At 44.8% G+C, this 17,679-nt stretch overlaps 1 protein-coding gene across 5 annotated transcripts in view; it reads right to left on the reverse strand.

Moving 5' to 3' along the window:
- Positions 1–17,679, reverse strand: part of sulf2a (sulfatase 2a) — a 33,024-nt gene that overhangs the window by 14,159 nt on the left and 1,186 nt on the right. For 3 of the 5 annotated variants that reach the window (XM_070958772.1, XM_070958771.1, XM_070958769.1), the window contains exon 2: positions 11,375–11,443. The exons of the other annotated variants lie outside the window; for them this stretch is intronic. The gene's annotated coding sequence lies outside the window, so the exon portion shown is untranslated. The remainder of the gene's footprint in view (positions 1–11,374; positions 11,444–17,679) is intronic. 5 annotated transcript variants of the gene reach the window in all.

Below are 17,679 nucleotides of genomic sequence, written 5' to 3' on the forward strand. Positions count from 1 at the left end.
GTAACGTACATACAGAAGCCATTACACCTTGAAGATGTGTGGAAAAACAGAGATGGACAACCGTTAAAAACCAGCAGTACTTAGCCAAGCTATTCTCAGTCTCCAGCAACACGACCAATGTGATGGTTTGAATGCATTCATAATGCAAGGCAGGCCATGTTGTTTCTGTAAACTGGGATGATTTAGAGCTTGTTTCCTGACAGAGCTCTGCCCACATCAGCTCTTTGCACTAAGTGAGCTGCGAAACGACAGTGCTGATTCAGCCAGACAACCCAGAATGAAAGAGGAATTTTTGCCATTTAGACAGAAGCTCAAGACAACATGAGTAAATATAACTCTCAGCAAAACTCATTAAAGGTTGGGGGCTTAGAGAGGAAGGGCTGGGGAGTAAGCTAGCAGAATATGAGATCATAGGGAATAAACTTCTAAAAGCATGTTTGAGGAACAAGGATCATCTAGGGTTATACTAATGCCAAGTGATGCCTGGAAGTCAGAACAGAGGCGGAAAGTTTTGCTCCTCAGTCATTCGCTTGTAAAGAGGCTCTAAGAGACAGCAGCACTGCATCACCAGATAAAAACTTAATGTCGTCCATCTTTTATTGAGAAGACTGAATTATAAATGTCGTGACAACAGAGCTGGCCATGTCACAGCATGGGCATGATGGTAAGACGGTGGTGAGAGTGGAGGGATGAAAACACACACTAGATCGACAGATATGTTACACTCCCCAACAACACACATCTGTACTTCAAGTATCACAGTTCAAGTGAGGCAGGGAGGAAGCTGAGAGAGTGCTTGATAAATCTTCCAAAGATTTTGCAGAGGCGTTAATGTACTTTTTCCCTATAAATAAAACACCTTGGGCTTTGAAACAGGCATAAAGTCTGATTCATCCAATCTGCAGCCCCCCGAGAAGGCACGAAACACAGACAGAATATGAGAAAACCAAGGGAAAAAACAGACATTTATTACATATTGAAGGAGGACGAGTCATGGCGTACACTTGCAATTTAATCAGCTGTGTCTCATAATGCATATGAAATATGGAGGCTTGAAGCCAGACTCCTGGATTCTCTATCACCAATGTTCTGAGGCAGAGAGAGATGGAGGGAAAAAGACACAAAGTGTGAGAAAGGGAAAGAACCTCAAGGCATAGAATCTGGAGAGAACAAAGCCTGAGCACTTCCATTGCAGATGGATTTTTCCCAAACATGAAGACTAGATTCACAGACCAAGGCTTCCATATAAAATAGAGGAGAATAACACAGAATGCAGCAGCAGAGAGCCTCCAAATCGTTCTGCGTCGTTCTCAATGCAGGAATTTGCCATCCACTGTATTCTAGTGCTGTAAAACATAAAGGAAGTGGCCAGGAAAGTTTAAATAGACACATCCAGTTTTGAATGTGGCCCACTGCAACACTATCAAGCCAATCCCTTTGGTCATAATTGAGGCTGGCAGGGCTTTGCTAATGTGTGACTTTGTTCCCACTGGCCTGCCGAGCTCTGAACAGAATGTGCAAAATCTCCAAGGACCCTTGAATTTACCAACAAAAGTTGGCATTCAGATGCAAATTCTGCAACGGCATGCATCTATGTGAGAGCAACTTTCTCTCAGAGAAGTTTATGTGTGTGTGTGAGTGCGCGTACGTGTGTGTGCATCCGTGTGAGTATGTGTCCTTGGAGGGAGGGGTTTGCAATTCTCAATACAGTATGGAATGCTTTTTTCATGATAATAAGAAGCCATGGTTTGTTGCCATCCTTCATCTATCATTCTCTGCTTGCAAACCTTTGCTCCAACACCAAAATCTGATGCTTTTTCAATCAGGCTCATCAATCTTGTACCTAAATATCTTCTTTGATGGTGTATTTTATAATGACCCATATGGGCACTTTCTACTCATTTCACCCTAGAGTTGAAGAATGGCTGAAAATGCAATAACAAGCTGTGAACACAACATTGACATATTAACACCTTTAATTGTTATGATGTGCTTAACAGCAAACAGCTGTTCATTTACACATCCAGCAATTACAGACAACATTATCATTCGTTTGGAGTGTTTCAGGCCACCTGATGAATGTAAATCCAATATTAACTATCTTTTAGCTCTGTTTTTGGGCTAAACATCTGTCTCTTTAGATGCTAAATGCTTTGTGTGTTGTGTGGCTGTGTTCACAAACTAGTTCCTGTGTCTGTCTGCTGGTGCTGAGCAGAAAGTGTAAAGTGGATTTTTAGGGCATTTCCTGAAAAGCGGAGCTGCAGATTCAGGTAGGTTCATCACATTGTCATTTGATACTTTGTTCTCATAAAAATATTGATTATATTGGGTCGCCTGGACAAAAGCTTCACCTGGTAGAGTGCTTACTAAGGCTGAGTCTTTACTTCAGTGGTCAGGGTTCGATTCCAGCGCAGGCCCTTTTCTGCACGTCCTTCAGGGAAAGACTGCTATCATGGCTAAAGGTGGACTGTAGAATTTTATAAATAAAAAACCAAGAACAAACAAACCTTGCTTTGCTGTTTCAAATGCTTTGTGTGCCTGTAAATATCTCAACACCTACCACTTTGCTTTTCTTAGTGCTGTAAGAACATTCCTACTTTGGTACCAAATGAACACATGGGTAGTTTTAAGCCATTTCAACCAGCAACCACTGCTGTCATTTCTGTAGAGAGGACAGTGTCCTCATGACGTGTGCTTTAAGCATCCTGGTGGCACAGCTGTGCCCCACAGTATCTATTCTACCAATGACCTCTAAACTAGTTGCTTATCAATTATTAATGTTGGCTTGTTGACATCTAAAACAATGGCTCTTTTAACAGGTCAGTACAGTCCATCCAAACTCTCCAGTCCCTGGATGATATCCCTGAAAATCATATTCAATAACTCTCCAACAGCTCTTTGGTCTAAAATAGTCCCTGCACATTCTTTTGACAAATGTGCCTTTGCTTCCTAATAACTAACTTTAATAGTTGAGAATGACAAGAGATAATGCGGAGGCTGATCCCATTCACCGGGAAGATTTAATTTAGATTTCCCTCAGGTTCCGATAAGCTTGGCACTCTGCAGACATTTAAAGATGACAGTCAGAACCTACACAGCAATTTTCTGTTTGAATACGCAGACACAAAGAGCAGTGGTTAGGCTTTAAAAGTGAGAAAATGAGATTTCAGCTGCGATGAGGAGACTCGAGTGTGAAATATTTCTTTCCACAGTTAACGTTAAACTGTTTGCCTCTACATTTGTGTGTTTCTTTCCTTGTTTAGACATCATATTCTTCCCTAACCTGTAATACCATGTGGAATGTGCTGCCCAGACAGTGAAATATGAATGAGTGTAATTTTAGTGCTTAACACATGATTAATCCTGCAGTGAGTCTGCTGCCCTGAGAGAAAGGGTGAAGCTGTGATGTGTTCTGGCTGGAAAGCTCTCACATGTCTCACATCCACTGCACTTCATTTGTTTATATATATTTTTTCAAGCAGTCAAAGGATGAATGTTCCTGGATATGTCCACCTAAATTTAGTTTATCTACACGATATAACCAAAAGTAAATGGACAATCTTGATATAGCTACAGCATAAAATTACATTTTATCAGGGTCCATAAAGAAATGGTTTTCCCAGATTATTTTGGAAGAACTTGACTGGCTAACAAAGAGCCCTGACCTCCACCTCATGCAACACCTTTGGGCTGAACTGTAACCCCGACTGTGAGCCAGGCCTTATCGGCCAACATCAGTGACCAAATGCATTCCTGTTTTTGTAGCTGAATGGGAGCAACTCCCTGTAGCCAGGTTCCAAAATCTTGTGGCAAAGCCCTTCCAGAAGAGTGGGGGCTGTTATAGCAGCATATTAATCCTGAGACACTCAACAATCACACTATAATTTCGGGATGTCCACATACTTTTGACCATTAACAAAGGAGATTATAAATAATGTATCATTATAAAGTCAATTATAAAGGCAAACACACACACGCACGCACGCACACGCACACACACACACACACACACACACACACACACACACACACACACACACACACACACACACACACACACACACTGTCCTCAGAAGCCATCTGCTGTTCGGAACACTATGTTATACTTTGGAAGTTGGAGCTCGGTCCGCACCCAGACGCAGGGGGAAAAAACATCTCCATCTCTACAACACTGTAATCCACAGGGGTCATTATCTTTTAAATGGTTTCATCGTGAGAGAGAGTGATGGGATGCCGGATGAATAGTTTGGTGGAAAAAATAAGGGGGTGAGGAACAGAGGGAGAGTGAGGGAAAGAGAGAGACAGAGAGAGGTAGGAAAAAAAGAGACTGTATGATGGTGTCAGTTCAGACAAAAGGCCCAGTCATGATGTGTTCTCGCTGGAGAACAAAGAGCTCTGACAGACTCCCTGTATCTGCTCTGTTGACTATAAATGTACACCACACACACACACACACACACACACACACACACACACACAAGCAGGCAGCCAAAGCGACAGACAGACACATAAACACACCCACTCTGCATATCAGACTTCAAACTTCTCTCTCCAACGAGGGGACATAAAAGGAGCGAACCACAGTTAGGCTAATTATCTCTGAATCTGGAGGAAATGAACAGCATCATATTGTTGTATTGTTCTGAAATTGTTTGGCCCTGGCAGCACCAGCGGGACATCATACAGCTGCTGCCTGCCTTTTTGTCTCCTCCAGGTTTAACAAACTAACTCAGTGAATATATTCCTCATAATGAGCTTGGATTGCAGCCACACCATAAATAACAACGTCAAAACCTGCTGCAGTGAGGATGTTTTGGTGACTGAATGCGGTCTTCATCTCTTAAGACGCTGCTTTTCTCTTTCATCCACACACACCCACTTCGCTCTTGCTCTCTGTTTCCAGCAGCAACCGGGTGGCATGTTGAGCTAGCGTGGTGGTCTGCAGGTTTTTTGGGGGGCTTCAGTCAGGGTCCACGGCAGGGTCACAGCATTTACCCCTCCTCCTCTGCACCCTTGCGGTACGCTCCAAGAGAGCCCAAAGAGAACACGGAGGTGTTAGAGAAAACACAAACAGAGCCCCGATTGTCCCTGACTTGGGTTCAACCCCCCACAGCCCCACCTCCAGGAGTTTAAGACTGAGAGAATGAGCAACTGTCAATGGTGTTTTGTAAATACGAAGCTGTTTTCACTTCAGATGGGTTTATTCAGATGTCGGAGGAAAATGTGCCTGCTTTGCAGTCTACGAGTGTCCTTGCCTTTCCTGTCCTATTGAGGTTTGTATGGGAAAGCCATTTGTGGTGCGTCCGAAAGAGCGGCACAATTGCCAGCTCCTTTGAGGCAGGGGTTGACAGCTGAAACAAGTGAGCAAGCTGGTGGACAGGGCAGCCCGCTGAGTGATGGCTGTTTCTTATTGGCACTTATTGACCAGAAGCAAAGCCCCCCTACAGTGTGTCACATCTCAGCTAAATGGATTACAGACAAATCAGCTGGGGCCAATTGTTCCACAGACCTAACTACCTCACTGAGACCTCAGCGCAGCCAAATGACTTCTGCATGACATTGCATAACTGCAGCACCGACGAGTAATCACTCAAAACATGATCTGCTAAGAACTGCATAGCACTAATAAGGCTTGACGAGAGGAACATTATTGGGATGCGCACAGTGATATTTATCTGCTTGGAATAATGCAATTATGCCTCTAAACAATGCTGTAAGCCTCTAGTTTATAAACTGCACACGTGTTGGTAAAATGAGATCATGTTCTACAGGACTCAGGTTTTAAGCTGTCATTTGTTGTGTTTTAATTACATGCCATTTCTCTCCCATCATCAAATTAGCACCTGCAGTGGGACTGCTCCTAATGGCCCTGACTTAATGATGATTACAGACAATATCGGTTTCAACTTTCAGTAAACAACTGCCACCCGCCCGCTGAATAAATTACTGACAGCCCAGATAAATCAATACGCTGGCTGGAAGTTACAGTTCAGCTGCTGCAGAAGTGATCACGATTATAGACTCTGGATTCTTTACTTGTCTAATAAACAGTGGCCCCTGAATACTCAAAGATGCCGTACACAACAGAGGGATGTTTTACCCTTGGGTGGTGGGAGTCAGTAGGCATTATGGGGACCATCCTCTCTGATGTTAAGTATACCCTTCGAGGGTTAGAGAGGCGACGACCACTTCTTTACTTCTTCACTCCTCCCATTCTCTGTCCTAACCCCCCCACCTTCAGTAGCCGGCTTTCTCCTGGCCCTTTTGTCAGTGGATTACTGGGGGTTTAGAGACGCACAGGCTCCCCTATCGGAACCACACAGGGGGTTAAGACTGGAGCACAGAGCAGAGGCCTCCACACAATGATCTGAATTACAGAGGCTTTCTATGTATGGCCACTTATATTCCCCTCATTTGCTCTACTCAGAAATCACCACAGAGCGCTATTCAGAGCTTGTGGTTTTTCCCAGCAGGGATTTTGGGATATATGCCAAAACACGGGGCAGATTTTTGGAATCTGTAACAATACCTGTCGTTCAAACAGGGTGTTTTCTTAACCAAACTCTTTGTCTTTTGTTCGCTTTAAAACCCAAACATATGTGATGGTCCTTGTAATCACTCACGGTAAACAACGAACACAGAAAATACCCACAGCAAACAAACAAGCCTCAGGTGAAACCGCAGCAATGTGTAACTGCACACAGTCAACATACACAGCCCACATCATCCCTCCATATTGTGAGAGAGCACAGGCTGTCTCCTCCTCTACAGGTCGGTATCCATCTCTCTGTGCCTCATCCCCGGGACAGATGCCCAGACAGCCCATCTGTCTGTGCTGACCTGTGTTTGGGACCATGGGGGGAGTCTAAGTGGCCCACGAAGGGGGTCTCTGGCATGTTGCCCGTCCGGTAATGACAGTTAAGCTGCCAGCGGCTTGCCTAACAGCTCTGGAGGTCTCTCTGTGGTGCTACGGTATTGATATTGTATCGGGTTGCAAAGGGCTTGGCAGCCTTTTAATGAGAGCTCAGATTGATCAGGCGGTAGTGGCTCTCTCTTTACTGTGGATGATGCTCATTGGCTGTCCCTGCAGGCCTGACTTCCCTGTGATCTGTATCACTGACTGAGCAGAGACACAAACACACTCATGCCCTCAGTACATAGTCACACAAATGCTGGTAAATATACTCATGGAAGAATGTGGAAATGCTTAGTAGTTACAAACATAGTCCATGTTGAAGCACCATGAGGGTTCAGGTGGCAGTAATGGTGGAGTCTGCAACAGCTGAAACAAAATGACTAACTAACTGTTAAGGGACGCAATTGGTCGCCAAAGTCATCAAGTTTAAGGCAGTAAACCTTACAGATAAGGATATAATTGAACTTGAAATCGACTTCCACAATACAAAATCTGTTGTTTTAGTCCGCATGTAGTAAAAAACAGACACATTGCTATAATCTCAATAATCACTGCCCCAAACAGAATACGTTATCAGCACTTACACAGAAAAACTACTTTAAGCACATCTCACAGTAAAGAGAATTGCTGAAATAACAACCAACAGTAAAACTTAAGTTAGGAAAGTAAATTAAAGCAATATTTAAACATTTATTCTGATGTACGCCAACGCCCATGCACATACACACTTCGCTACGTGACTCACCCACATACATATAGAGAGAAATCTTCCTTTATGCTGAAGTTCTCTGTGGGGTCACTAGCTGGACAACAGAGGTAAGCAAGGTTCAGATAAACAGACTGTCAGCGAGAGAAAGGAAAAGAGAAAGAGATATTTAAACCACCTGCCTGTCAGCCCTTATAATGGTACTTCACCTTTCCATCCCTCCTCCTCCTCCTCTTCCTCTTCCTCTCTACCTGCCTCCATGCCAGGTTCATGTCAAGGTCACAGCAGTGGTCTCTAGGACTCGACTCTCTCCTATTAGCCCTCCATTAGGCACCTGTCAGAGAGGCAGCCAGCTGTCTGCCCCCCTGTGGTTGTGATCATGACCCCCACCACTCTGTGGGATCTACAGCAGGGAAGTAACAGGGTGGAGGTAGAAATGAAACCCTGCTCAGTACTCAGGGGAGAGGACACTGTGATTACTTTTCAGTGGCCTTTACTACCGAAGCGGCGGGGAGACCTTTACACGACTGTGCTGCCAATTGGTCACACTGAAATGTGGATTTCAAAATTCAAGTTTCGAATGCGCTGGATTTGCACGGATGGAAAAGGTACATGTTGTCATTATGTCCTCCTCAAAATGTTCTCTCACTCGCCCTCTCCTACTTCCTCAGTTTTCTCCCTCTCTCTTCTATTAAACATGAATTTAGCAGCTCCTTGATCAAGTTCATCACCCTTGTGTTGTAATTAGTGCTGTGTCAGAGCGTAGAGCCTGGCCCCATTTCACTAATAGAGTAATTACCGTACTGTCAGCTGGCTCTCTGACCTCTGTCACCCTACCCCCACACACCTTCAAACCTTCCTATCGCACCTTCCTATCAGCTCAGACGGAACATAAAGCATCAGACAGGACAGGAGATGTACCCAGCTTCTCAACTGGGGGGATTTATAGGTGCCCATAACCTTTTACTGTGGATCACACTGAGCGAAAAGGTCAATCAGATTCATGAGAAAAGCGTCGTGGATGAATGTCTGCTCTTAACGAGCATTGTATAGCGCCAAGATCACTGTTGCACTCTCCTACAGGAGAACTAGAAAAGCATTAAAAATAAATGGGGAGTACAGCCAATTCAAGACACACATAAAATGGCCAGTAAATTCATAGGGTAAGCAGAGAGAGGGGTGGGGAGGCACTGCCTATGGAAGAGAGAGGGACACTGTTTAACTGCTGTAGAGATTCAATTAATTATCCCTACATCACAGTCAAGGGAGGGTAAAAGACTGCAAGCCTCAACCAGAAGCCCCATATCTCCACCAGATGTCCTGTATTTTTTTTACAGGGTGGGCAGTGATGACATACTTGGTGTCATCCCATGTTTGGTAAGCTCCTTGTTAAACACGGCTGTGTTTAAGAACTATTAAAGCAATTATCTTAACGGCAGGAGAGCTGGGGATCGGAAGAGAAGAAGAGAGCCTTTTGTGGAATTCAGATGAAACCTCCTTTCAGCACCATCGCCCCAGATAGCTTAAGTTAGCTGAGTGGTTATGCAATTGGCAGAAGAGATTTTTTTTTCCAAGTGTAGAGATGCACACACACACTTTCTTCACAGCCAGCCACTTCCTTACAAATAGAGAGCCGACTTCCCAGCCAGCCGATGGGAGCTGACACACAGCAAAAGAATGAGCTGCTTCTGTGTTGTTACTATAAAGCTTGGCCAGAGCGCCGATTGGCCTCTCTGTGTGTGGCGCCGCAGGTTGGCACACTCACAGGGGGCTTTATTGGGGTGCCGTCCTGAGCGTCAGGCAGCATGCCCGATGTTGACAAAGCCTGGTATCGCCTGCTGTCAGCCCATTCTGTGTGCACCCGGCGGAAAGAATCAATTAGGCCGAGCTCACAACAGAACACTTTAATATTTGACTTTTAATCAGTGGGCAGAAGGCAGGCTGTGGCATGGAAGCAAGCTGGCAGTTCCCGTCTTGCTGATGTGGAAAATGAGGGTCAGAAAATTGCTCCTAGGGCCCCATAATGTGCACCACATACCCCAGGGAGGATGTGAGGAGTCAGTCTGAGAAAAAAAAAATGCCACCAACAACAACAGGCTAATCCCCCAAAGTGTTAAGGGAAAATATCCCCTTGTCACTCATAAGATATCAAAGCACCTTATGCAACCAGCTGCAAAGAATGGAGGAGAAAAATCACAAATATCTGTTCACAAACAACCAGAGCTTTGTGGAAGGGACAGTGGTTTAAAAGAAGAAAACTGAATTGATGAGGTCTTTACTCGGCAGATGATCTGCGCCTTTGAAGAGTTTCTCTTGAAGACTTTTGGTTTTTATCCTGCGCTGCCGAAGGCCTCCTCTGCCAGCAAGAAGAGGAGGAAGAAAGAGAGAGAGGTGAATGCTGTCCTCACGCTGGGGTTTTGAAGTGGAGATCAGTCCTCAAACAGAATAGCTTACCAAAGGCACATCATTCACCTGTCTGCTGTTGGTAGTTTCACAGAGACAAGAAGGAAAATCAAAGTTCATCTCCCTCAACTGCTCCATGACGAAAAGTTGCGTAGTCAGGCGAGCTTTTTTTTTCATAAACAAAACACTACCATGGATATATTAGTAGCCGTTGGTAGAGAGTCATTTGTTAATCAAAAAGGAGAGCTGATTACAGTCACGTACTGATGTTTTTGCAAGTGATAATGAGTCAGCTGTGCACAGCTGTGTACATAATGTGCACACATGTGCTGAGAGCTGCTTCCTCTGCTGCCATCCAACTGTTCGCACAGGATGACTCTGATCACAGCAGCAGCTCAAGCATGTTACTGGTAAACAGCCAACAGGAAAGTGGTAACGCAGCAGTGGCGATGTGTCCACGTTATGCCGATTTACTGCCTCTTTCAAATGGTGTTTGCACAAAAACAGTTCCATTTTTTTCAACTCAGTGCCTCAAACTACTGATTTAAAGCATCAAACATAGCCAAGGCTATCACTGCTTGTTCCGCAAAGACATGAACCTAGTTTACTGCCCAAAGCCACAGGGGGTGAAGGCAATTTTTCAGCTGTTGATTTGATAATTGTGAGCTTTGCAGCACTGCTCATTAATTCTCATGATTATTTCCCGAAGCCTCACCTCATACCCACTCCCTGCATCCTTTTTTTCACTCTCTTTTCTCATCTCTTCATAATTATCATTTGGACTGATGGTAGCAAAGGGGGCATCTGCTGTGGCCACAATACAACCACAACACCCACAGCTCTCTTTGATCATCGAATCCATCCCAGTGTGGCCAACAATACCCATGCTCTTATTCTGCAGAATGAAATGTTTGTCACTGGCAGGCAGATCAAATGAGTTGATCTGATTTTGAGACTGACTGATCCAGCGTGATGCAGGAGTTGCAACAGATCTATCCCCCACAGTAAATTAAGTGTGTCTGGCCCGCTGTGTTGTGCGTTTCCACCGAGATCTGCAGAATCCACGCTAATAGAAACAATAATCAGAACCTGTCTGCTCAGAGGGGCGGGTGATACCCAGATATAGGTATAAAGTTAGATAGATATGCAGACTAGAGTGGAGAGACTGAACATTGGACATTTGGGCACTGTGCAGACATGGCCTCGCATGCACTGATCCACATCTATGTGTAACACACAAGTCTACATACACACATACAAGCCAGTCCTTTGTGTGTGTGAGAGAAGAAGAAATGACAGGGCAGAAGGAGATTTCACTTTCACAGTGTGTAAGAGGTGAGCAGCCTTACCTTCCTTTCTAAACAAGCTGTCTCTGATGTTCTCCTCTGCCACAGAAATCAGCCTCTGACTGCCAAGTTCTGCAAGCAAACACAAAGTCCAAAGTGGATGAATACTTGGAACACATGCAACTTGCACATAGTAGTCCAAACAGAGCCAGACTATCATCTACAACTGGCTTGTTTTTTAAAAAAAATCAAAATCTACGAATCTTGTACACATTCTGGGTCATCCATGCCTGATGCTGGTCTTATTGTCTCAGACACCATAAGCCACTCTGAGTCCAGGCGCCACTTCCAATCACCACTCCTCCTTTACACATACCCTGAGGATGGTGACACATCTGTTTTAGATGAAAACAATGTGACAAACTCGAGGATATGGAGATAGTTCAGAAGGTGCTTTGATCGGACCTGTGCCAGATATCATAGTGTCACATTTTTTACATGATTTTCTCTAACCCCCCAGGACACTTTTAGTGAAAGTGATAACAATTAGTTTCTGTTCATAATGCCATGCAAGCACTGCTCACTTTCAGTCAAGCAGGCAAGCAAACCCTTATACTGCTTTAAACTAGATGTCAGAAGCAGCAGAGGTACAGAAAAATAGCTGTTTTCACCCAGTTCTTTCCATCAAGCTGCCATCTAACACTGTCTCTACATCTCCAGCAGCCTCTAGTTGTGATCTTGTAAGCTACAAGGCCTTGTTCTGTGTCTGCCTGTGAAGACGTGTTGACAGGAGTGGAGCTGTCTGATCCATGTCCTGACTGGACAGGTGTTAGTGTCCAGCATGTAAACATCTGAGCCGAGCCAAACCAGCTTTGACATCTCCATAACCACTCTGTGAAATCTTGGCTTTGTCTACTGATGGAACCTCTAATATTTCATAAATAGTCTTCGGTGAAATGCTTTGCACCCAACAATGTGGTGTCACACACACACACACACACACACACACACACACACACACACACACACACACACACACACACACACACACACACACACACACAAGTACGTTAATGTGTAGCAAGGCTAAGAATAAACCGGAGAACCTTATAAGCTCACATGTATCTCACCGCCAAGGCACGTCTCTGACCCCAGCAGCTCTCTGCCTGAGCCAGCTCTGCCGGCCACTCATGGGCATCAAAGAGAGGTGAGGCTGTACACCTGTGCCTGTCTATCTGTCTGCGTGTCCATCTGGAGCAATAAAAAGAGCCTAAGACCTCTGTCAAGGCTCGCTTTGCACTGTGAATTATATTCCTAGATTGCTTAACACATAACTGGCATAGACATTTGAAGCCAAGGGCACAGCGAGGAGGAGGAATTTAAAGACGTGCGACAACAATACAAAACAGCAAAGACATCATTTGTTTTCAGGATTTTATTTGGCCAGAGATGACATCCACATATACTTGAGGCATTCAGCGGACACCGCAGGCTGCAAATGGCAAAAGTGATTTACTTTCCTTTTCTCTCGCTAAAATAAAGGAGTGACAGTTTTAATATAAATAAGCAGAGAGGGGGAGGAAGAAAGGGAGGGGATTGGAACAGGCTGTGGGTGACAAGGCAGTGTGACAAGCGTGGCAACTGAGAGAAAATGCGACACCTGGCCTTGTCCTTGATGTGAATAAGAGGATGATACATCAAAAAGTGACAGGGCAGAAAGATGACTATTACCCAGGCGAAGAGGAAGATGAAGAAGAGCAGAAAGTGACTATTTTAAGCAGTGGAGTAAAAATACTCCAGGGGTTCATTTAATATTCCTTTCCATACAGTGCTCCGGTGTTAATGAATCATGTTTTATTAGTTGCGATAATCTCTTGTTCTTGGCAGAGTTACACTATAACTGTATGGTATTTCATTCAGCATTCCAACAGTGAGATCAAATGCTCACGTTAAATTAAAGCAATCAGGCCACTCCATACTCTTCTCACTGATAGGATGGAATAAGCCGCCTGTCTTTTGATCCTGATGAAGTTTGACCGGGAGGGTAAACGAGCGGGAGCCTGAGGCTGTGTTTTCTTGGATTGGCTGCATTCACCCCGTCAGGCAGGAGGCTGATTGATTTCGCTGGGCTGGAACCCCGGCTCTGCCCCTATTGATCCCTCATCCCCAACCCTGTCTCTTTCCCAATTAAGAGTTCACTAAGCCGCCACTATGGACCACTCCTAATGAATACTACCTTCCTGCCAACATCTCAATGGTGCATTCAGTACGCTGCCTGCCTCTGGTGCTTTCTCATTTCACTTTCGTCTGCTACTCCTCCATTCCAGTTGTAGGTAATGCTCAGTCACACCAGCACAATAATGGCGGAATTATTGGGGGTAGTGTTCAAGGTTAGCAAAGGATTCCTACAGCTCATTAAACACAGGCAGGGGGTAGACAGTCCAAATCTCTGTACATCACTGAAAATCAATTGCTTCACCAGTGGCAAGATTTTAAGGATTAGAACGAATTGAGATACTTTGGATGTAGAAATCTGGGATGTGTCTGGGTGTCAGATGAGGAAGATCAAAAGATTCATTAGATTAGAATTAGATCAAACACAGTCAAAAGTTGTGAGGACAGACAGAGGAGGAGTTTGTGAGAGTGGTCGACATGAGAGAGACAGAAATCCACACATAGGAGCCAAAAAGCTGTCTGGCAGTTTAATTGCCAGGTACATACACAGATACAAGGAATCTGCTGTCTTTCTGTCTTCCTCCAGAACTGTTGGCACATTAGTTTCTTGATCTGCCCACCTTGGGGGTGCAGAGAGGAAAAAACAGTTCAGTCACAGGTCAGTTGTGCCCCGATGCACCCGGCCTTAAACCTGTAATCCCGCTGCTTTGGTGAAGTGAGGAAATCCAATTTCAGAGATCTGTAATTCCATAAACCTTATTAGGCACAACAATGGCTGCTACACCCTGAGGGAAAAGCATGAGGGAGAGGGTGTGGAGGGGGGTGGGTAGCTGAAGTTGTGACCAGGCCAAACACAGGGATGGAGAGAGGGTGACGAACACAGAAATGGAGATTAAGGTAGAGTCCAAGTGTAGCAAATCAGGGAAATTAAGAAGACAGAAGTGTTCTGGCACACAGCTGCACTTCTAGTAAGTTACCATGACAAGGTGCAACATGGTGAAACGGGTGACGCACTACGATTCACAGGGGAAAATTTTCAACTTGCCAGTCAAATTGGTGTCCTCGGTACCAGTGAATTTGTTGCCCCTTGTCTCACATTATTTAGCCATGTCTTGAATTTGTCACAGCTCTTCTTTTGTTGTTTTCTGTATTTTTTTTAATTAAGCATATAATCCCTTCTTTACTTTAACAGCCTGAACAGCGCAGATGGTGTTGGGTGATGTTCGTACATATGAATAGAATTCCAGAATAGAAAATAATCTGTTTTATTTTGTTTGGGTTAGTGTGTCCTGCCATCACCACTGCATCCTGTATTCATTTAATTGTAACATCAATGGGCCACTTAGACTGCTGTTATGTGAGTGCACTCATTGATTGTTTGCCTAAATCCAGGAGAGTCGGGTGTGTCTGTTTGTTTTGCTTGCTAATGGACACCATCTCAGCACACACCTCAGTGAGAGCACAGCCAAAAGCAAGCAGTGGAGGACACTGTCATAAAAGAAAGAAACACAGACAAGATGAGAGCAGAAACAGCAGCGGAATCAAAAAACGCTCCGTATCCGTGTGAGAGGGACTCAGATGAAAATAATCATAGTGACAATTACATTCACGGTGATGAAACTTTGCTTATCAGACAGAAAACAGTTGAGAAAAGTGGCTTTGAACTTGAGTTAGATTTTGGCCGTGTTTCAAAATCTCGCAATCAATGCTCTTAGCAAGCACAGTTAATTCCGTCATAAATTATTCACAACTGTAACAAAACTGTAGCAAAAGGCCACCGATAACCCCGGGATCTAAAAGCTGATTAGAGCAGGAGGTTGGAGCAAATTTAATACAAATTTTGGAGATATAGCAGGGCTTTAGTGACATGCTGTTTGATATTGCAAGTGAGAAGGGGCCTCCAGCCCCTGTCTCTCCTGAGACAGATAGGGCAGTGAAGCCCGTACTCTGTGGCCAGCAGGGTATAATTACATTTCCCCGTGGGGCACCTGCACCGCAGCAGCTCAGTCACATAGAGTGACGAGATTGAAATCTGATTGCACTCACACACAGCAGTCGAATGGCTGTCCACACGTGAATGCTGGGAATCACACGTACACACACTGTGCACACTGAGCTGATATGACACAGACACAAACTCAACACACAAACACATGCAGAGGCACATGCACGTGTAAACACCAAACATCGTGCTTCTCCTTATTTGCTCCTATCAGCCGCAGACTACTCTTCGCTCTCTACACACCACTGAAAGAGGAGTGTTTGAGGAGCGTCAAGGAGTCCCTCTGCCTCTCTATCATTAGAGCTGAGGGGAGCAGTAGCATCGAGATTTACGCACTGATCTTTTGATGCCGCCTCATCGCAGGACCTGTTAACAGCATCTCATACATACAGATGAAGAGGGACCCAGAGTGGGAACACGTGAGTGCTATTTACTGTCAGGCTACTTTTAATGCACAGGAGGCCTGTGTGTGAGTGAACGAGTGATGAAACACAAGCAACGTTTCAAAGTTTTCAGTTGACACAAATGTGAATTAATGTGTCCATTAACTAAATTTATGCAATTCTATTTTGATAAAGCCAAAATAGATATCTGTCAATTCAACCGCAAAATGACATAATTCATGGAGGCATCTGTAACTCTGCTTTATCGTGACATATTATTGCTGTAAGCGACATAACAGTATGCACCAAGCCAAAGTCTCTCTAGACTTTACTTTTTTTCGCCACAGTGATGGCAGATTGCTATGAATGCCTCGTCTATGGTAGACAAAGAAACAGGTACGATAACGTCAGGATATATTGGAAAAATCTGTTTCCATTAGTTTTTATTGCATCTTCTCTTTTTCAGAATGGCAACTGCACCTCAACCAAGCATAAAACTTTTCTTTGACAATTCAGCTTTTTTTATGGACAAATAAAAAACATGTTTAAAAGCAGACGCACCAATCTGTGTTGCTACAGACAATAAACATGTAGTACGACAGCAAGTGGAGCAGATGGAAGAAGCTGTAGCTCTGTGAGGGCCGAATGATGCTAATGGGAGACATTAGCTTTAGGACCCTCTAATATAACCTCACGGTGTCTAACCACAAAAGGTCAAGGCGGCGGTAAAAGGAGCAGACACCGGCACTGCCCCGGCTGCCTGTTGGCCCACAGAGACCGTCGAGTGGTGTCACCTTGGCTGCTGTCACCGATATCTGCCACCTGTCATCACACTGCACTGCCGGCCAGGGATGCGGCTGCGTTGACAATGGGTTTGTCGATAGCGCTACCTCCTAAGTGGCGATGGGGGAACATGTCCTCTGCTTTCATCAACAGCTTGAGTCAACAGCCTCAGTGTGCGGCATTAGCATACAATACATATTCATGCCGGTCTCTCCCTTCAACTGCATCGCCAGCCCTTCTGCACATTTTCCAGTCATTTTTACAAACGGCATGTCAAGCGCCCAATTTTGCCGGGAGTCCCACACGGCCTCTTATGTATTCACAGCACGGCCACTGCAAACAACATCAACAGGTCTCAAGGTCGTCACTTGCACTGATGGTTGGCGAGTGTGTGTGTGTGTGTGTGTGTGTGTGTGTGTGTGTGTGTGTGTGTGTGTGTGTGTGTGTGTGTGTGTGTGCGGTGGTGGTGGGGGGTCATCTGTCTCAGAAAGTGCGTGAACAACTGAAGAAGAAAAATAGGAATTGGAGGAAGAATTGAGCATACGTTGCATGAGCATAAATGTATGCAGTGTGAGTCCACCCGTTGTTGGTTTGGGTTAATGCAGCCTGAATAAGTGACTGTGATTTTGTGTGCGCTCCCCATTACATATGTGAGTGTAACTATTACAGCTTTGTGGGTGTAAATATAAATTTGAACAAAGTATTATGTACATCTGGGCGTGTGCACATGGCGTGCGTGAGCAGAGTGCGCAGCAGCACGCGGCTGCAGTCTTAACATGCCTAGGGACCCGCTGACAGGTAGACTAAGCAGGAGCATCCTCCTTCAGTCCACTGGCATCTCAGTGAGAAAAGAGGGCAGTTGATGTGGGGGCTGGAGCTTCCATGGCAGGGTGCGTTGTGATAAATAATGAATGTTTAAAGAACAGATCTCTGAAGCTTCTTTACTTTCCATCTATCCCTCCATCCTTGCATTCGTTCATCCATCCACCCATATCGGCACAAACAGCGTGGGGCATTCAGCTGTC

The sequence above is a fragment of the Chaetodon trifascialis genome, chromosome 3 (genome assembly GCF_039877785.1).
Source record: "Chaetodon trifascialis isolate fChaTrf1 chromosome 3, fChaTrf1.hap1, whole genome shotgun sequence".
In the NCBI taxonomy this organism is placed as follows: Eukaryota; Metazoa; Chordata; class Actinopteri; order Chaetodontiformes; family Chaetodontidae; genus Chaetodon; species Chaetodon trifascialis.